We start from the raw sequence: 6,000 nt of genomic DNA, 5'->3' as shown, positions 1-6,000 counted from the left end.
ACAGACAAATATAAATATAGCCACAGACAGCCTGACCTCTTCTCTTCCAATTTCAATGAAGTGGTTGTCCTTCGTTTTAAACATCAATCTTTCCATCTGTTCTTTGAATCCCATCCTTCCATTTCCTTGACAACCATCCTTAAATCAAATTGATCTCCTTTTTTCTGTATCTTGAATTTTTTTCTTTCTTCATGTTCTTTATTTTCTTTTTTCTAACAGCACCTTTCTAGCCTTCAATATTTCCTATCCGGTTTCTTTTTCTTTTTCTAGCAATCCTTAGATAACAAGGTGGGATAAGTGCAGACTGTTAATCAGATGTTGCGGCAATTTGAACCCATCAAGAGATAATTTGAAAAAAAAAATATCTGGGATTCCTGGTAGACTAGTGGTTCAAGAGTTGCACTGCCAACTCAAGGCCATAGAGTTCAAATCCATCACTTTCTCTGTGGGAGAAAGGTGGACAGTCTCCTCCTGTGAAATAGACTGCTTCTGAAAACCCTCTAGAGGGTCAGCTATAAATTGGTTCTGACTAGAAGGCACATAACAACCACCATCTTGTTGTTATAACCTTGAAACCTCTGAATGTAGTTCTCCTCTGTATACCTGAGGTTTTCATGTGCTGAAACCAAGATCAAACCTCTGTAGAAGCAGGCTGCTGCAGACCACTGCCCCACCTGCAAGCCAGCCTATACTGCTGACCCCAAGCCTTTCTAAATAAGAGGCCAGTACAAGCAATTCACTCCCAACAGCTAATAAACATTAGGCTAATAAAAATAATACCTTGATACCAGCATAGTAATTTAAATCAACAAAGATTAATGGAAAGGTGAGGTAATTAATAATTTATGCTGTATTTTTCAGAGGAGGCTCAAGTTACCTGCTCAAAATAACTCATTTATGAAAAAAATATCTACCACCCAGCAACCGTATTGTAGTTACTATAGTTCACTGAGGGTTACAGACAGCCATGGAGTACGTGTAAAATAATTTGGCTGCGCTGCTTGAAAGCAGGCAAAGAAGGCCAAGATGGGTGGGACTGAAAGCAGTCCCAGACTTCCTGGAGCACATACCACCATGAAGGGGACTTAGAGAAGTTTCAGTTCAACATGGAAAGTTTCTGGTGTCTTGATAACGTTGTTATGAGTACAGTGAAACCCTTCTCTGAGTACAAGGATGTTCTCTTGGAAACTATTCAAGTTTATCTATGTTGTGTCTCATGTGGGTCACATGACCCAGGTTAACTACTTGGAAGGCAGCTATGCTTAACCATTTACCCACCCTATGAAATCATGATTTGTTGTATGGTTTAATTTTCTGCTAATAAAAACAGGGGCTCTGAAGCTGCTCGGTGCTGTTAGCCTAAGCGAGCTCTTGACCCTCTGGAACCAAATTTCACTTTGCTAGTCTTCCTTCAGCTCAACTCATGAGAAACAACATTTGGTGATGTAATTAATAATTTATGCTGTATTTTTCAGAGGTGGCTCAAGTTACTTAATCAAAATAATTTATTTATTAAAAAATATTTAACACCCAGCAACAATATACCTGGCATTGTCCTTGGTATTTGGGGTTCAGTGAAAAAAATTATCACACACATATGTCTGCATGCACTGTGAAAAAAAAAAAGTTATAGTTTGCAATTTTCCAGAGTAGTCATTGTTTTTTGTGATTCTTAGATGAGTTTTAGATTTTTGCTTTGAAATATGAAGAGCCTTTAGAGCATTTTTAGCAGAGAAATATTAAATATTAGGTATTTTAACAAAAGCATTTTCTAGGTTGAAAATAGATTTTAGAAGAAAAGACATTAATCTTTGTTGATTTAAAGCAGTTGAGAGAAAATGGTGTTTTAGAATAGAGTGACAGCAATGGAAAAGGAGAGATCAAATCAGATGTGGGAAATATTTTGAAAGGTGGAGGTATGGTTTTTTGGTTCCATCAAGTCAGCTCCAACTTAAAGTGACTCTACTTAAAATAGAACAAAAATCCTGACTAATCCCATTCTGTCCACACAATCTCAGCTGTGCTTAAGCCCCTTGTTGCAGTCACTGTGTCAATCTATCTTGCTAAGGGTCTTCCTCTCCTTTGCTGAGCCTCTACTTTTCCAAGCATGCTGTCCTGATATTTCCTTCTCCAGGAACTGTCCCCTCCTGGTGGTTATATGCCATATTATCTCTGGCTGAGATGGCTGTCTAGCCTTTGACTTCGGCTTTCACCACTTGTTGTGTGCCATCCTGTCACAGCCAACCCATAGCTGATCCTCCTGTGAGTTTTTAGAGGCAGCCAATCTCATGAGAGATTCTGAGTCTGCCCATCCTTCTCCCACAGAGCACCTGGTAGATTTGAATCATGTGCCTTTGGGACTGCAGCATAACTTATTGCCGTTAGGCCACCAGCTCTCATGGCTGGGTATGACTGTACAAACATGGGGTGTTTGTGGCCCCACCAACGGGATAGCAGATTAATAGTTTAATAGGTAAATAACATCTTTTAGGTAAGAATATACAAATAAAATGGGCAGACCACATGGGTAATGGTCAGTTTTGCCCTTTTCAGACATAAATTGAGCAGGTTGCGCAGAAGAAAAGGAGAAACTTGTTATATTAAGAAAGAAGAAGCAGGGGCAGTAGAGTGTTCATTAGGCCAGAGTCTCCTGTATAAGACTGAGTCTAAGACACAAAAGCCTAGACAATGGCAGTAGAAGCAGAAACAGCAACAGCAGCAGCAGACATGGCTAAGAATCAGGGAAAGAGCTGTATGAGAACTGCAACCCCATGAATCCAGAGCCCAGTGCCTTAGTGTAAGCTTACTGCTTTAGAGCACACATAGTTTGAAGAACTAAAACAATGTTCAAACACTTGCCTAGAGCCTTGACTCAGAGGCTGGAGACTGACAGTCAGAGGGAGACCTGCCCTGCAAGCACAACTGAGAAGCAGCTTGTCCTGATCGCATAATTACATTCTGAGTATATGATCCAAATTATAACCTATAATAAACCCTCTAATCATGAGTATTGTCTGTGAGCTCTGTGTGGTTGCTGCACAGATTAATGAACCCAAGTGTGTAGTAGCATGATCCATGGGAAGGCAAGTTAACATTAGTACTGATAGAAGAAGGTACGGGGAGTGTGGAGGCATGCCTGACCTCATAGGATTCAGTTTTGTGCTGTTGGTGTTGATGGGATGCTCGCCCATCATGGAGCTAGCAGAGGTCAGGTTAGGCTATTTGTAGGCTTGTCACACTGTTTTCAAATGCTCAAAATACAAAGTCTCACCATTCTTCATTTCAAGAAGCCCTCTGGCAGCAATTTTCCCAAGGCAGATTTGTTTGTTCTTTTGGCAAGCCATTATATACTCAATGTTCTTTGTGAACAACAGAATTCAAAGGCATAAATTCTTTTAAAATCATCCTCATTCATTGTTCAGCTTTCACATGAACATGAAACAATTGCTAATATTTTTATTTAGGGAAAGTGCAATGCAGTCCCTTCAAGTGACATTGTGTTCCGTAGCACTTTAAGGATGTGACTGTCAGCAAATTCTCCCAACGAAATATATAATTTGCTTTCTTGACTGCCACTTCCACAGGTGTTGATAGTAGATCCAAGTAAAATGAATTATTGACAACGTCAATCTTTTCTCTGTTTATCATGTCTACTGGTCCAGTTGTGAAGATTTTGGGGTTATGTTGTTGTTCGCAAAGGAAGTGTGAGGATGGCACAGAAAAGGACGAGGTTCAGGTTTGTTGTTTGTTGTTCTGGAGTCACTAAGAGTCTTATTCATCTCCACAGCACATATCAAGAATGACATACTTTGTCAATGTTTTAATTGCAGCTTTAATTCCTCCACTACTGTCAGTTTGTGATTACATGATATTTTCTGAAATGGGTTAGTATATAACCAATTCTTTTGGTCCAGTGACTTGGAGTATTCTTTCCATCTTCTTTTCATACTTCCTACATTGTTAAATATTTAGCTCATAAAATCCCTCAGTATTTTAACTCATGGGTTGAATTTGTTCTTCAGTTCTTTCATATGAGAAATGCTGTTCACGATCTTCCCTCCTGGTTTTCTAATGTTATAACTTTTCTCTCTTTGCACATTGCATGATAATACTTTGCTTTATCTTCTGGAGCTTCCTTTTGAAATCTTCTGTTCAGCTTTCTTATTTCATCATTTACTCCATTTTGGTTTCTATCTATTGAAGAGTAAGTTTAAGAATCTCTTTTGATACTCATTTTGGTTTTTCCTTCTTTATGTCTTCTCACTGAATTTTTAAGTGGTCTTCATGTATAATGGTTTTAACGTTATCTAATAACTCATCTGGTCTTTTGTCATTAAGATTCAATGCATCGTAATTATTCTTAAGATTGTCTCTAAATTCAGGTGGAAGCTTGGCTCTTGTGTACTTACTTTGATTTTCTTCAGCTTCAATTTAAACTTCTATGTGAATAATAGGAGGTCTGTCCCACAATTGTCCCTGATCTTGTTCTGAATAGTATTGAGCTCCTTCATCATCTCTTTCACAGTTGCAGTCAATTTGATCCTTATATATCCAATCAAGCTGGGTTCATGTGTTTAATCACGTGTTGTTGCTGTTAAGCACTGTCCACTCAGAACTAACTCATAGCTGACATCCCAGTGGGTTTTCAGAGGTAAAAAGTCACATGAGAGGAGAGTACTCATTTTCACTGGTGGAGCAGCTGGTAGATTTGAACTGTATACCTTTGGGTTGGCAGCACTATTCATAACCACTAGACCACCAGCAATCCTACAATATTTGGTCATTTATTACAAGGGTACTGTAATAGATAGAAAAGACAAAAGGATTACTCCATTATTCTGTTTTGATGTGTGTGTGTGTGTGTGTGTGTGTGTGTGTGTGTGTGTGTGTGTGTGAACAATTATAAAGGTGGAATGGTCTCTAATTGTAACAGGGAAGATTATGGGGGAAAGTTTAAAATTTAACTTTTCTTTTTCTAGTTATCCTTTCTCCTCAAATGTCAACAAACTTCTGGTACCCAGAGAAAAATCAAATAATATATTTCATTGGAAAATCTGCTGATCATGACCTCTTTAAAGTGCTAAAGAAAAGAAAATCACTTTAATGACTACAGTACACTTGGCCTAAATCACAGTATTTGCAATTGTTTCATATGTACGTGAAAGCTGGTCAATAAACAAGGAAGTCTAAAGAAAAATGTATGCCTTTGAATTCTGTTGTTCACAGAGAACATTGAATAAAGTAGGAACTGACAATAGAACAAACAAATCTGCCTTAGAAGAGAAGTATAGCTAGAGTGCTCCTTCAAAGCAAAGATGGTAAGACTTTATCTCACATATTTTGTGTATTTTCAAAACAATGTGACCAGGAGGCAGGTAGCAAACTTTCACTTCCACTAGAAAATATGATCTTGAGCCTATTCCACCTGAATTTAAAAATAGGTTTGAAGTATTGAATACCAATTATTGAAAACAAGATGAATTGATGCCAACCCTGAAGAGTGAAAAAGGTCACTACAAAGACAGAGGAGAAAGAAAAGCCAAAATAGATGTCAGAAAAGACACTGAAAAATGTATTAGAGTTTCTAGAAGCCAAAACAAAAGGAAGAGATGCTGGAATAAGAGTTGAACAAAATATTTCAAAAAAACAGCTTGGGAAGATAACTACCATAACAGAATGTGCGAGACCAAAAATTGTGGAATAAAAAGGGAAGAATTCACTCAGCTTTTCTCAAGTTGTGAAACTGAAAACAAATTTAAAAGGTGCTATTGACATAATATTGGATGTTCCGGGAGCATTAAAAAAAAATATGGAGGGAATATACAGAATCACTGTGCAAAAAAGAATTGGTTGATGAAGGAATATTTCAGGAAGTACCATATAATCAAGAGCCAGTGATAATAAAGGATGAAGTTCAAGCTGCACTGAAGACATTGGCAAAAAATAAGGCTCATGGAATTGGTGAGATACCAACTGGAATGCTTCAAATGACAGATACAG

Source organism: Elephantulus edwardii, unplaced genomic scaffold (genome assembly GCF_000299155.1).
Source record: "Elephantulus edwardii isolate Elephantulus edwardi_28Jun2011 unplaced genomic scaffold, EleEdw1.0 scaffold00002, whole genome shotgun sequence".
Lineage (NCBI taxonomy): Eukaryota > Metazoa > Chordata > Mammalia > Macroscelidea > Macroscelididae > Elephantulus > Elephantulus edwardii.
The sequence above is the reverse complement of the archived record's forward strand: the minus strand, read 5'-3'. Positions refer to the sequence as shown.